The sequence below is a fragment of the Bos mutus genome, chromosome 10 (genome assembly GCF_027580195.1).
Source record: "Bos mutus isolate GX-2022 chromosome 10, NWIPB_WYAK_1.1, whole genome shotgun sequence".
In the NCBI taxonomy this organism is placed as follows: domain Eukaryota; kingdom Metazoa; phylum Chordata; class Mammalia; order Artiodactyla; family Bovidae; genus Bos; species Bos mutus.
In genome coordinates this window covers 46,059,259-46,075,064 of record NC_091626.1, presented here as the reverse complement: position 1 = coordinate 46,075,064, position 15,806 = coordinate 46,059,259, and the positions used below count along the sequence as shown (strand labels likewise).

At 42.5% G+C, this 15,806-nt stretch overlaps 1 protein-coding gene and 1 non-coding gene across 11 annotated transcripts in view; one reads left to right on the top strand and one right to left on the bottom strand.

Moving 5' to 3' along the window:
• Positions 1 to 15,806, bottom strand: part of SEMA6D (semaphorin 6D) — a 58,608-nt gene that overhangs the window by 29,141 nt on the left and 13,661 nt on the right. The window lies entirely within an intron of this gene.
• TRNAH-AUG (transfer RNA histidin (anticodon AUG)) lies at positions 5,188 to 5,259 on the top strand. Its single transcript has one exon. It is a non-coding gene; the product is annotated as a tRNA-His (tRNA).

The following is a 15,806-nucleotide window of genomic DNA, read 5'->3' as shown; positions in this document are numbered from 1 at the left end:
TTTTAGGATTTTCAAAGGACGTGAAAAATACCCAGGCAAGGAAGGATTGAGGATGGGTTACTGCTCCTATTCCTAGGAAAGAATGAAAAGATAAATTAAGGGACTTAAGGTCCAGGAGTCGTGAAACTAGTGTAGAACCCAGATGTCACTGAAGTCTAGTGATCTACATTGCTCAGCCCTGCCCATGGCAGGGATTCACTCTAACATGAAGAAGCTCAGGTCTTCCTGTTTCATCTTCTTCAAGGCCCCTCACCAGAGGTTCCTAGGTGATGTCATGACTTAAAACAGTTGCTGAAGGGTTTATAGAAGGGTTAAACTTAACAACCAAGAGAAAGAAAAGTGCACTTTAAACTTATTTGTAAAGCCCAAAATTCCTGATCCAAGCACTATGGCTTCCAGATGCCTTTGTATCTGCCCTCCTATTTGAAAACACAGTTAACAGCTGCTTGTCTATGAGAAATGTAGAGAATGATTATTAACTGTTCAGAAGGATCTAAAGCATAGCACTACTATTATCTGTATTCCATTCAAGAACTGTGACTTGTTTTTAAAAATCCACTTCCTGGGTGAAAAGTACACGGTTCTCTGCTACTGTTGCAATTTCCTGTTAGTTTATAATCGGTTCAGAACAACTTCTAAAAAATGTTCTTTTGTTCTACTGATGCAAATTAAGTCTTCAGTGAGGGTTCAGCCAGCAGTCCTGGACTAATAAATGGCCCAAGTGAATTTTATGGCCAGAGAAATCTCTGTGAGGGCTCAGTCAGGGCCAGAGTCAGTTTACCTGGGAGTCACCTGGAGCCCTTTGTCTGGGCTCTGAATCTATGAGCTTTAGAAACCTCTGTATTCACAGAAGCAAAATGGGAGTCTATGTAAATTGATGCCAATTTTTGATTTTTACCAAATCGATTCAACACCCAGAGGGTATGAGCAGTCAGGTCCTTCCTCCTCTAGGCTGGAGCCTGAGTGAGTGCTGAGCAGTGCAGTATGAACTTGCGAACATGACTCTGGAGCCAGAATGCCTAGGGAGGAGATCCAGCTTTGCCACTTAATTAGCCTCGGGCATCGGACAGACTGAGGGACTTCACTTTCACTTTCATGCACTGGAGAAGGAAATGGCAACCCACTCCAGTGTTCTTGCCTGGAGAATCCCAGGGATGGGGGAGCCTGGTGGGCTGCCGTCTATGCGGTCGCACAGTCGGACACGACTGAAGCGACTTAGCAGCAGCAGCAGCAGCAAGCTGCTTAACTGCTCTGTGCTTGTCTCCCTGTGAAGTGGGGAGAATTAGCAGCTCCTCTCAGGGAAAGATGCTGTGAGGACTGGGTGAGGTGCCTAAAGAGGTGAGGTGCCCTGAGCTCCTTTGATCCTGTTCTGTGGTCAGGTGAGTACCAGGAAGGTGCAAGGCTAACCGCACAACCTTGAGGAAGGGCTGTGTGGTTCAAGCTATTGCTGGAGAGAATTATGCCTCAAGTGTTATATGACCTTTATTTACATTTATTCTCACCTCTCCTTATGACTCACCTGAGGGGATGTTAATCTCACCCCAAACATCAAACATATCAAACACACCTGGAGATAACAGGGGCTTGAGAAATCTAGATTCTCCTCTAGGAGCCCAGAGGCCCCACCTCCTCTGGCTTCAGTTTCCTCATCTATAAACAAGGGGTTGGGCTAGAACATCAATGATCCCTAAGGTCCTTCTAAGTCATTAGATTTTATTGATTCTGACTTAGGTGCCTGAGTTGAAAAGGGCTCTTCACCAAAAGGAACAGAATTCCCAATTCACACTTGTAGATTTTTCCTATAGCATTGGCGTTGCCTAGGATACAAAACGCACATGCTCCCTCTGAACCCTGAGACAGGAGAGCTGTGATCGCTGCCTCTGATCTGTAACACCAAACCACAAACGGGCTCTGTAGTACAAACCGACAGATGCGTTCAACACAGAACGCGTCTCCACACAGGCTGACGTGTGTGGATCTGGCATTCTGACTCCAAGCCAGATGGAAAGGCAGAGGGTGCATTTTTCCCCCTCACACTCACGTGGTCTGGGAAATATTGCCTTTAGATGCTGATCTCTAGCTTCTGGACCCAGGGGTGAGGGCCCTCCCTCTGGTCAAAAAGATCATTTTCAATGTCTTTTTTAAATTGAGGGACATGCTTGTGGGAAGTTCAGGTCACATACGCCAGGAACCACTAAGTTTCTTAGCCCTTCTCTGCGTTCCTAGAGGTACTTGGTAGCTGATCTGCTGGAGGTATTTCACGAACTTCTTCTGTGTATATAGGCAGGGATCAGGAACTCCCAGCTCTCAGTGGCAGTCATCCCAGACCAGAGACCATGGGCCATGGGCTGTTCGCTTTTATAGCATCCTGCACTTTTTAAAGCAGATATACCTTATCTATTTTGGTCCTTAAAGGTTTAAGACAGAAATTATTATCTCCACTGAACAACATGTCAGCTTCATGAGGACAGAAGTTACATCTGTTCTGTTCTCTGCTTTATCTTTACAACCACAACCACTGTGTTGTATGGTACACAGTATCTACTTACAGAATGTTTGCTGAGTGAGTGAATCAATCTTTATTGTAGAGACCAGGAGATTAAGAACTGCTGCAGGTCAGGCTTCTAGATCATCTGTCTCCAGGCTCATTGCTCTATCACCTCAGTGGCTAATGTCAGAGAGGCTCAAAGTGGATTTGCATAGAAAGAGAAAACCCAGGTTCCACAGTGACATTCAGTGAATTTACAAGTTGTTGTTCAGTCACTGAACAGAGTTCTCCTGACTCTGCAACGCCATGGACTACGGCACGCCAGGCTTCCCTGTCCTTCATTATCTCCTGGGCTTTGCTCAAATTCATGTCCACTGAGTAGGTGATGCCATCCAACCATCTCATCCTCTGCCACCCCCTTCTCCTTTTGCCTTCAATCTTTCCTAGCATCAGGGTCTTTTCCAATGAACTGGCTCTTCGCATCAGGTCGTTAACATATTGGAGTTTCAGTTTCAGCATCAGTCCTTCCAATGAATATTCAAGGTTGATTTCTTTTAGGATTGACTGGCTTGATCTCCTTGCTGTCCAAGGAGCTTACGACTATGAAGACCCAAAAGGTCCAGAGGTCAGCATTTGGATCTCACTCCTCTTAGAGGACACCTCTTTTAGTACCCCATTTCTGGGTGTATGAATTCACTGAATTCTAAAAACAACACTGTTTCTCCTGTCTGTTGGCCTTGCGCATGCTGTGCCTATCACCTCGGGCGCCCTTCTTGTCCTCCCTTTTGCTTCATGGGGTCAGTCTCTAATCAGAGATCACTTCCCACCAGGCTCTCCCCTCTTTTCCTCCACCTGTTGCCCAAACCTGGGCTTGCCTTTTATCAGAGCACATAGCATACAATATGCTATGTACATGATAATAAATATAGATAAATGTATCTATATAAATATAGAATATAGAAAATAAAAATAGAATAAATAAACTTCCTTATTTTCTCAATATTCTCTCCCCCCACCCAGCCTCACACTGAATTCCTTGAGTGCGAAGACTATGTCCTTTACATCCATAAATATATTCTTAAAAAGTGGTGGGTACATCGTTGTTTTGTTTTTAATTGGGGTATGATTGCTTTACAATGTTGTGTTAGTTTCTGCTGTACAACAGTGAATCCGCCACCTGTATACATATGTCCCCTCCCTCTTGTACCTCCCTCCCACTCCCCCACCACCCCTCTAGGTCATCGCAGAGCACTGAGCTGAGCTCCCTGGGCTATACAGCAGCTTTCCACTAGCTATCTGTTTCACACATGGTATTGTATACTGTCAATATCACTCTCCCAATTGGTCCCATCCTCCCCTTTCCTCACTACGGCCAAGTCTGCATCTCTAGTCCTGCCCTGCAAATAGGCTCATCAGTACCATATAGGTTTTTTTTAATGTTTATTGATTAGATGAGTTGATAGATGCAACTCTGTATCTTTTGAAGAAAAAAAGAAAACTTACAAAATCTGGGAAGAGCACCTTTCCCACTCATGGTGAACTGCTAGCAATAGGTTACCCCCCGTCACCAAGTAACAGATACACAGCAACACTGAATGATGTTACAGTATGTGGGGAAGGTGGTCTCTTAGATCTGACCACAGTAAGACTGGGACTTCCACTGATCTTACTATTGCTGGGATAGATACACAGGACTTTCAATAATGTTCCAGCAATATTCTCTGACCTATTTCCTTTAATGAGTAATACCTTGGACCTGGGGCCCACAGTTCTACCGCTGTCCCAGGCAGCATCCTGGGGAGGTATAGAAAAATAATTGATGCTTTATTCATCCAAACAGGCTGAACACTGTTGAAATTAGCCTGCTTACCTTTGGAGGGAAAAGTGTGGCTGGCGTTCCTTTTTACCATCCACGCTTATCACAAACTAACAGCTCCTTGATAAAAAGGAAAGATTAAAAATTCAGGGGAGATGGAGGGTTGGAGGTCTTTTGTATAAAGGATACAGGGACAAAAGTGGGCTTACAAGGAGATTTAGCAGAGACCTGGTAAGTGGTACTTGGAGAAGAAAGTCAGGAGGGACCTCATAATTTCCTCCAAAGTTGTGTCTACACCAAGCTGGGGGACGGAGAGCTGCCTCTGTCATGCTTTACATGCTAAGGTCCCAGACAGCCCTCAGGGTGGCAGGAAATCAAGGAGCAGCAACCACCAACAGGCATGACCCACAAGCCAAGGGAGGTGGGGGCATTCCTTTCAGAGGTGCCCTAGTCCAAAGTTCCCAGGCCCTAAGCTCTGTCTTGAGTGATCCTTTACGCCTTCTCTGCTTACTGTGTCTTTTGCAGCATCCAGCCTGCCCAAGGGAGAAGAAATGGAGGCCAGAGGAGCAGAGGGATCCCAGGGCAAGGTTACCACTCACACGTGTCAGATTCTTCAGCCTCCCACGCTCTTAGGCCGGCCCAGTGCTTCTATGGAGGTGAGATAAGGAAGCATCACTGCTGACTAACTCACCATGGTTTTTTAAAGGGACAAGTGAGAAAGTGAGCGTAAAAATACTCTGTAGATTGTAAAGGTGCTATACGTGTGAAGTAGTAGTGTTATTATCAGTGCTTTATTTAGTTCCAGTCTGCAACAGCACGGTACACTGACATTGCTTCTGCTTTGGTTCAGATGAGTATTATTAACCTTCCTGTTTCCCTGACTTCCCTGGTGGCTCAGATGGTAAAGTGTCTCCCTATGATGCAGGAGACCCAGGTTCGATTCCTGGGTGGGGAAGATCCCCTGGAGAAGGAAATGGCAACCCACTCCAGTACTCTCGCCTGGAAAATCCCATGGACGGAGGAGCCTGGTGGGCTACAGTCCATGGAGTCGCAAAGAGTCAGACACGACTGAGCGACTTCCCCTTCCCTTTCCCTTCCTTCCTTCCCTGGATGCAGCTACTCTGCAAGTTGAGGGCCCTGATGGGCTGCCGACTCTCGTCTCCTGCTGTTCTCTGGACCAGGGACCGTTTCCATGACTTCTCTGATGGCAAGTTCCTACTCATTCCTTAGGACTTTTCACCAGTTTGAACCCTTTTCTGTTTCTTTTTGCAACATTCCATCCATTTTGACTGTGGGTTGACCATGGTAGGAGGTTGCACTGACCATCTACGAGTTTGTCTTTCTAATGAGAGTGAGTTCCTGGAAGGCAGGATCTGAGACTTCTTAGTGGAAATAAGTTCACGGGCCACTACATGAAATATTTCCCATGCCCACTTCTCTAAGAGAGCAGGGCTTGCCTAGTAACATACTCCTCTTTTATTTTCATGGGACATACCTGGAGTTCCGAGTAACGTGCACATGTTAGAAACTGGAAAAGTGGAGAAGATTCTGAGCACAACAAGCCATGGTTGAATGCTAAGGAAATACTAGGCACTGTGCTAATAAACACTCCTTAGGAAGCTGGTGCTATTTTCCCAAATTTTTAGATAAGAAAATAAAAAGGTAATCTGCCTCAGGTCACAAAACTAAATAGCAGGGCTTAAGTCAGTTGGACTCCAATGTCTGTGGTCTTAATCACGACACCAGAAAAATATAATGCAGAAGAAATGGAAAGGAGAAGAGAAAGGGGCCTTTTTAATTTATTAAGAAAAGCATAGTCATATTTTTAGCTTGCTTTTATTACTGTTATTTGAAGATGTAAACAGCATTCATGTCTTCTTCTAGTCTAATGACCTAGCAGGTAACTGCAGCAGACAAATAAATAAATACAAGATTTTATGAAACAACAAAATAATAAGAGGACTTTCATGCAGGAAGTGAGCAAAGATCCTGTCTCCCTAAGCCTTGGGAGTTGGTTTCCACCTCTTCTTCCTACCTCCCCTTTTGAAGTGGCCGGGGCCTCTTCCTTACCATCTCTGACCCAGCATCAGAGTCTTCAAGCTGCTTCTGGTGTGTGTGTGGGGTGGGGGGCGAGGTGACAGGGCAGGGGTGCAATGGGGACCCACCTCCAAAATCAGGGAACCTTCTTGTTCAGGTGCTCCTCCCGTGTGGACACAAACTGAGGGTGGAAAGCCCACCAGGTCCCTCTGCTCCTGGGTCTCCAGGGTTAAAGAAAGCTTTCCTTGAGAATCCCTTCCTGGAAATGTCCAGCAGGCCGGGCAGCATGGATGTGGCAGGGAGCACGTAAGAAGGAAAGTCTGCGCCTCTGAAGGCTCGTCTACTTCTTTTCTTTTCTATCATCACTGACCAGTAAGAGAACAGCAGAGAGGAAACTCTTATCCATACTCCATCTCAACCCTGAGAAACGGCTGGAAAAAGGGGGTCAATATGAAGCCCACAGAAGGAGCCATGAGTCAACAGCCCATCTTCTCACTGTGCCTGAGAATAAACACCCTCATACAATTCACTGAGGAAATGGGGTTTAAGGATATTCTGGTTCTACCACCCATTAGCTATGTGACCTTGGAAAACCTACTTTGCCTTGTACCTGTAAAAAATAGAGAACAAGTAGACTATCTTAAAGGACTGTTTAAAGGTTACAGGCTTAATATTCAGAAAACCTTGAAAAGTGTGCAGGCAAATAAGTGGTCTTAGCTATTACGGTTATTGCTGTTAGTATCGTTATTGACATAACTCTGTTTCTGTGTTCCCTGCCCTGTGATAATCTAATCTTTCCTGAAGACCACCTCTGGTGATTTCAGTGTCTTCTATGTTCTAAATTCTCTCTTGGAATCTGCCAGCACATCAGATGCTAAACATTTTACTGGTGTAAATGCACCAAATATACTTAAAGTTGTTATTTTTTTTTTTTGAGATGCATCACATATTCAGGCCCACTTCTAATATCTGTCTTAGAAGAAAAGAGCCATGACACAGATGATTAAAAGCCCCGAGACCTGGCTTCCTAGGGAAGGCTGGGGAATGGAAGGAATGCTGCTTGTGGAAAAGTCAGTGAAGAGACACAACTCAATGACTGAATTCCCTGCTGTGGGAAAGGTGAGTTAAACAATTGGAGAACTCATTCCTGGAGTATTCTAGAAAGCAAGGGTAGAGATCAATGCTATAATACCTCCCAGACTATGACGTTTCAAATATTTAGATTCTTAGCCTCTCAAAAACATGGTCCCCAGATATCATCTACCATTCCCATTTAGAAGTGGGTATACAGATCCCTCCTTTGAGTCTAGGATATGACTTGCCTGAATAGAGAAGAATATGGTGCAACTGATGTTCTGTCACCTGTGGGTCCAGAAGGTAATGAGGGGCAGCTTCCAATTTCTGTTTCTTCAGATACTTTTTCAACCCAGCCACCATAGTATGGGGCTTCCCAGGTGGCACTAGTGGTAAAAAAAAATCTGCCCTCCAAAGCAGGAGACACAAAAGACTCAGGTTCCATCCCTGGGTTGGGACCATCCCCTGGAGTAGGAAATGGTATCCCACTTCAGTATTCTTGCCTGGAAAATTCCATGACAGAGTCTGGTGGACTACAGTCCATGGGGCCGCAGAGTTGGACACGGCTGAACACACACACACACACACACACCCCCATAGTATGAGAGAGCCCATTCTGTTTAAAATCAGGCCTTCATGAAGAGGCCCATGTAGAGAGAGACTAGACTGTGGGTTAGTCTCTGAGACTAAGGCTCAGCCCTAGTTGATCTCCCAGCTTATAGGCAACCACGTGGGCTTCCCACATGAGTGGGCCAATTGTGAAATGGATCCTCCAGCTCATAATTGAGTCACCCTACTTGATTTAAAGTGGAGCAGTGCTGAGTTATGCTCAAATTGCAGATTTTTGAGTCAGATGAATGATTGCAATTATTTTAAACACTCAGTTTTGCAATGGTCTCTAATGAAGCTAGATAATTGATATACTGCATGTTTTGGGGAGAATTCTTTCCTAGATCCTTTAAGGTACTCGCTGGGGCCTGAAATACTGCTTTGTTTTGCTTTCTCCTCTTGGTCCAGCTGAAGACTGAAATTAGCTGTCAGAGCTGAGTATATGGTAGAGACACAGGAAGCTGCTGGTCAGAATGTAGATGCTAACACAATTCCCAGCCTTCAGACTGTCTAGGTGTCAGCAGGACTAAACTTGTTCCTAAAAGGTCTTGTCTCAGTTTCTAAAAAAACATCAGGCTTCTTGTTAATAATCAGGAATGCAAATTAAATCAACAAGGTACCTTTTACAAAAGGCAAATACATGTCTTTTTTCTGAAGGATAATAATGTTAATTGGAATTAATTGATATATTACACATGGCAGGGTAAAAAAAATTACAACATTTAGAAAACAGTTTGTCAGCGTGTACACACATGCTCCCATCCATGATGCTAACAATACGAACCCTGATTCAGTGATTTTTACTTCTTATACTTTATCCTAAGCAAAAGATCTAAAGAAGAACAAGGAAGATGCTTATTTAACATGGAGAAGTAGTAAAAATAAAAGTACATTATACCAGGCTCATGGAATATCATGCGACCACTAAGATGATAATAATGAAGACCAGTAATCCTTAGTTTATGATGTGATACCAAATGGGGAAATCAGAGTGTAAAATTATATGTTCATTAATTACAACTCTATAAAAACAGATATACATATTGACAAATGTTAAAAGGGAATAAAGGCAAAATGAGCTATTTTAGGATTTTTCCCTTTTAAGAATAATACTTTTAACACTATAAAAGGAGAGATTGAGCGATGATCCATTAAAAATATAAAATCACTCTCCAACCCAAATAAGCTAAACATTTTCCTGATGAAGGCAATTATTGACCTGTTGACCAAAGCCAAGAACAAATACTTGGATCCTATGGAATCTGTCTCTTAAAACATTATTTTAGATGATAATGTCTTAGAAAATAAGTCCTCTATAATTTTATATATCATTTTTACACTCTGGGCATCTAATAAAAGAAAACGGAGGTAATTCAGAGATTTCAGTTAAGTTAGCATATCATAATTTTGGCTTTGCTTCCCACCCTGCGCCACTGCGCCCCCCTCCCCCACTTTTAACCTTCAGTTTTTTCTTTCCTAGGTTTCCAAAATATAAAGTGCTAAAATAAAACCAGCAACAACAGTTTCTACTTTTAAAGTGAACTTTAATCTGATTTTCACAAAGATACATCCCAATTCAAAATCACTGCTGTTCTCCTGGTGCTAGTAAGATGGTGTTTGTCTTTTGCATTAAAAATTAAGAATTCTAGTCACATAGGAGAAAGAAAACCTGGTTTAGACTTCTCAGTGATCAAATGCATGCCAGTAAAAGCAAAAGAATAACTGGTTGCAATTGTGTCCTTGGATATTTAAAGCCAAACCCATTTTCACCCTGGTTGTTTAAACATTGGCTTTAAGGTCTCCTTTCTCTATCCTAAAAACACGCACAGGAAAATGCAGAAGAAAGACCTGGCTCACTCAAATTTCAAACATCCTCTTACAGCCCGGTGAGCGGAGTGGCAAGAAGTAAGGATGACTTCTCTGCCAGCCTTCTTGCTGGGGTCATCAGCCTACTTCACCATGAGCCACATAAGGGCCATTCTAAGCATTAAACATACTTTTATTTGTGTGTGTAGCCAAACATTAAATATACATTTTCCTAAGCTAATGTCCAAGCAGAGCAGTTTATAATTTACTTTAAAAGATAAATGGCTGCAGGAACACTGAATCCATTTCAGAATTTGGTCGCATTGAGCCATTTTTCTTAGTCATAAAATAAATTCCATAGTACAGAAAGATAATCCCATAATTCTGCTTCTAGGTATTAGAGCAACAACAAGTCAGACATCAGCTCTGTCTGTAGCCCTTTTTGAATCAGCCCACTCAACACTAATATAAATGTAAACACATCAGTCAGCCAGTCATTAGGGGCTCAAGAAAAGTCTTGGGAGCTAAAGTATAAACTCCCACTTGGTTCCAAGGCTCCTAAGTTAAGCATCTTATTGCACATACACAATAAAACAGGCAGAAGTCAAGATGTTCTCTACCAAGATAAACTAAAATTAAATGAGGTTAAATTAAATTAAAATAAATGAATAAACAACTCCTAAACTGAGTAACTTTTAGGAGGCCAAAAGAGATGATACTTCCAGCTCTCAAAAGTCGAAAAGATTACTATTCTTTCTCTCATATACACACCTTAAATCGAGTTGTTTAAAAGAATCTACATTAACACCTCTTGTTCAGTGTCAAAGTAAAAATTGCTTAATATTTAAGCGATGAAGTCTGTAGCATCAAGACTTTGATTTTAATTGGCTCGTGGTACTGTGGCTTACACTGGAGATATTTGTGGGCTTTCACATTACAGAACAGCCTCCCATCTCTGTATTTAAACAGGCCAACAACATGTTTGTAAAGTGGAAAAGGTCCACTTAAATGATGTAAATGTTTAGGTGGGTGATGAGAGATACTTGGAGCACCAAATTCTCTTGTGATCTAAAATCTGCTCAAGTGGAAGGTGGCTCCAGGCAGAAATGAAGATCTATCTAAAAATGATAATTGCTACATCTCAATTAAAGTTGTTTTTCTTTGATAGTCTTTATTTAATATGTATTTACTTATCAAGTTGGTACCTCAACTTGATAAAAAACCTGAGTATACCTGAAATCCATGCTTCCCATTCAACAGCTATAAGTTTTAATACAGAATTTGCAAGTGTTCTGAAGTGTCATAATGACTGAACCAGAAAAATTATGGTTCTCACACAGAGTAAATGCAGATTCATTGGTGGTGCCTCTTTCTTGAACCTTAGAGAGACTGGGTCGCCACAGAACTAGATATTTGGGCCACCATGAGTAGAGGGGCACCTTTTTTGAAAGTTAAAACTAAGTTTAAGACTACTCAGAAATTGGGTCATTTGTAGAGACACGGATGGCCCTGGGCTTCCCAGGTGGCACTAGCGGTAAAGAACCTGCCTGCCAACGCAGGAGGCGCATTAGAGACACGTGTGTGATCCCTGGGTTGGGAAGACCCCCTGGAGGAGCCACAGCAACCCACTTCAGTATTCTTGCCTGGAGAATCCCATCAAGAGAGGAGCCTGGTGAGCTATAGTTCATGTGGTCACAAAGAGTCAGACACCACCAAAGTGACTTAGCACACACACATGGAAGGACTTAGAGACTGTCATCAGAGTGAAGTGAGTCAGAAAGAGAAAAACAAACATCGTACATTAATGCATATATGTGGAATCTGAGAAAAACTGGTAGAGACGATCTTAGGTACAAAGCAGAAATAGAGACACAGGCTTAGAGAACAAATGTGTGGATACCAAGGGGGAAAGGGGAGGGTGGGATGAATTGGGAGGCTGGGATGGACATACATACACTATTGATACTACGTATAAAATAGATGACTAATGAGGACCTGCTGCATAGCTCAGGGAACTCTACTCAGTGCTCTGCGTGACCTAAATGGGAAGGAAATAAAAAAAGAGGGGACATAGTATGCATATAGCTGGTTCACTTTCCTGTACAGTAGAAACTAATACAACATTGTAAAGCAACTATGCTCCAATAAAAATGTTAAAGAAAAGACTACACAGAATAGACCCAGAAGCAGCATTCACTTGGCACCACACTGTGGGGTCTGTTTTGACTGGTCAGTGGCCCATGCCAGTGGGCTGGCTAAATAGTTTATCACCTTGTAATATACAAAACTGGGGCAGTATATTAGAGAACTCTCAAGGATGCCAATATTTGTATATTAGAGTTTTAAAGTCTCAGATATAGATTTTTTTTCTAAGCGTGGCAAAAGTCCTGGAGTGAGTTACATCTCCTCTGGGATATCAGCATAAAATCTATAGAGAGGAAAGAACAGATCCAAATGAAATGAGCAGAATAATTCCAGTGCTGAATCAATTTGATTCTATGTTATAAAATCACCATACAGCATGTAGGCCTAGTCTAGAGGTCAAAAGTTTTAGCTATACAGCTCAACTTCTCAAGAAGAGTCCTGACTTCTACTTTTTTTTTGATCTCATATAATCCCCATACCATAATTTTGACAGTCTAGTCCCCCCAGTTATAACCCAAACTCAGGCCTGACATCATTTGACACTCAAGTCTTATACTCTCTTGTAGTGTGCAGATTACTAGCAGTGGCCCTGAACACCACGTCTATTCTGCCTCAACTTACAACTGAGAGAACCCAGGGAAATTATGTGTCTTGCCTGAGTGTGCAGAGCCAGAAAACATGCCTCTTTCCAACTCATGTCTATCTACTCAGATGCTACAGAATAAATGACATTGGTAAAAAGGAGCAATCAGGCAAGGCTACATGATAAGCAGGGACCAGTGCAAAATGAAAACGGGGGCTCCTTATTCAAAAATTATTAAGAATTTCAAGATGGCTAGAGCAGCACATTCTAGGCATGGGGCCAAGTGTGACTGCACAAGTAACACATCCATGAAACTGATCCTGGCTGCAGTTATGTCAGCACTTACTAAACTGTGACTCTTTGAAGGCCAAGGGGAAGAACATCTCTTTGAACACTGAATAAGCTCAAAAATGATCTATCACGTGGATAAGTGAATGAATGTGTAGGTGAATGATGAAAGAATGCAGCTAGAAAATTACACTTCAGACCCAGGGACAGGTTGAGTTAATACAGTAAGTCACCCTGAGAACTTGGTCCATTATTTAAGTGACACAATTCATAATCTGAAAATACTTCACAACACACAAAATTTCCTAGCTCCAGCATAAGTAAGTTGCCAGTACCATGTCCAAAATGTGAGCAGCGAGCTTTACATGTGGTAGTGTTACAATACTTTTATGTGCTCAAGAAATGCCAGTTTCTTAGCAGAACTGCTCTTATGTTCTTTTTCTCTTTGTGTTTAGAAGTAGCTATCCAGATATATTTTACAGAGCCTATCCATGTGCAGAACTACAAAATACTTCAGATGTGAGTATTTCATATATTGCCAAGCATCCCTGATTTGAAAACAGTAGTAATAATAACAACACAACAATTTGTTGAGTTTTATTATGTCAGATACAATGCTCAGTGCTTTGCATATATTTCTCCTGAAGAAAGACCTCAAAACATCAAACCGTGAATGAAGGAGATATATTATCCTGATTTTCCAGTGAGGAAAACAAGGTTCCAAGAGGTCGAGTGGCACATCAGACAGAATTTGCCTTTAGGACCGTTTGGACTCCTGAAGACTAATAGTTCTTTGGAAGGTTGGCTATACACAAAACAGCAGAGCAAGGGCTACGGCCTGCCTTTAAGGAATGAGACTTTTATCTGATAAGGCCTGAGTGAAGTTTCACTTTGGTGAGCAAAAATGCAGTCATAAAATCCTGAAAGTAGCAATTTCTGATATTGAAAATCTAGGTGGTTAATTTTATAGCTTATTGCAAATTTGGATAAAGACAGGTAAAGGAGAAGCCTCCTCACCTATCTTTTATGGGGCTTTAGGATCTGATTCACTGCATTACTGTAACAGGAAAAGAGGCTGAACTCTATACTCAGAGTGAAGGAAGACTTCGCCAGGCTGAGATTTCCACTCAGGTAATCTGCAATATATTTCATTAAGGGACAGAAAGGCAAAAATGTGGGTAACATTCATGATGACAGACTCACATTTGTCTCAGAACTGAAGAGAAGAGAGTTAATGTTTCTGTCTCTACCTCTCCAGATAGAAGTGGCTTCATAATTATGGCTTGTATTTATTATGATGTTTCAAAGTGTAAACCTGGCAGGGGTATCTTACGTCTCACTTAAAACAAGCCATAGGGAAGAAAAAAAAGGAAAAAAAATATGAGAGCAAATTCATTTGATATATCCTGTCCACTTTTTTGTAGCATTGCCCACCAATGTCATAGTTTTTACATTTTTAAACTGCCTAATTAAATGAAAGTGCTGTTCCAGGGATGCAAAATTTTTTCATAATGGCAGAAAAATATTTCTGGCCAAATGCCAAAGTTTTCTAGCTTGTAAGCCCTCATGAACATGTTTATGTAATGTTACACGGGGTGTATACAACATGCATATATAACAACGTATAAATACAAATTCTGTTGTTGTTTAGTTGAAAATAGTTTGTAACAAAATGCTGATTTTGTACATGTTTTCAAGAATAAACCGGTCTCCTCCATGTAAGCTGATCGTAGTGGTCCCATTCTCTGCCCAAGACTGCCGACTCTTTGGAAAATACCCTGATGCTGGGAAAGATTTAGGGCAGGAGGAGAAGGGGACGACAGAGGATGAGATGGTAGATGGCATCACCAACTCAATGGACATGAATTTGAGCAAACTCCGGGAGATGGTGAAGGACAGGGAAGCCTGGCGTGCTGCAGCCCATGGGGTTGCAAAGAGTCGGTCACAACTTAGTCACTGTACAGCAACAACAAAGAAAATGGAAAGAACTGGCAAAAGTAATCATTACCAAGTTTACTTATCCACTGAGTTACTTATTTGCCTTCTCACAGGTCAGATAATTCAAGCTCTGTTCTGAGACATCGCGCCAGATGGCATCTGCACTAAATACTCGTCATCCTATACAGAGATCATTAATGAGGATGGCTTCCAGGTGGTGCTAGTGATAAAGAACGTGGCTGCCAGTGCAGGAGATGTAAGAGACTTGGGTTCGATCCCTGGGTAGAGATCACCTGCAGGAGGGCATGGTAACCCACTCCAGCGTTCTTGCCTGGAGAATCCCATGGACAGAGAAGCCTGATGGATTTCTAGTCCATGGGGTCGCAAAGAGTCAGACACAACTGAAGCGACTTAGCATGCACGTATGAGTGTTTTAAGGGAGATAAATGTCTCAGTTCAGGTCAGTTCAGTCGCTCAGTCGTGTCCGACTCTTTGCGACCCCATGAAGCGCAGCACGCCAGGCCTCCCTGTCCATCACCGACTCCCGAAGTTCACTCAGACTCATGTCCATCAAGTCAGTGATGCCATCCAGCCATTTCATCCTCTGTCATCCCCTTCTCCTCCTGCCCCCAATCCCTCCCAGCATCAGAGTCTTTTCCAATGAGTCAACTCTTTGCATGAGGTGGCCGAAGTTCTGGAGTTTCAGCTGTAGCATCATTCCTTCCAAAGAAATCGCAGGGTTGATCTCCTTCAGAATGGACTGGTTGGATCTCCTTGCAGTACAAGGGACTAAATGTCTCAAAAAAATTTAAATCAAAGATGGCAAATTTGCTGTATTGAGACTACCATGCACTTTCTATATTTCGCATAGAAGACTCTGCAAATCAGTCAAGGCATCCTTTTTCTCCCTGACCTTAGATGTAGCCCCACACATTTCTACAACACCAGATGCAAGAGCCTTCTACCAATCAGGCTTGGCCTCTCTACTTTGAAACTCATTTTCCCTGCCTGTCCTATGTGTT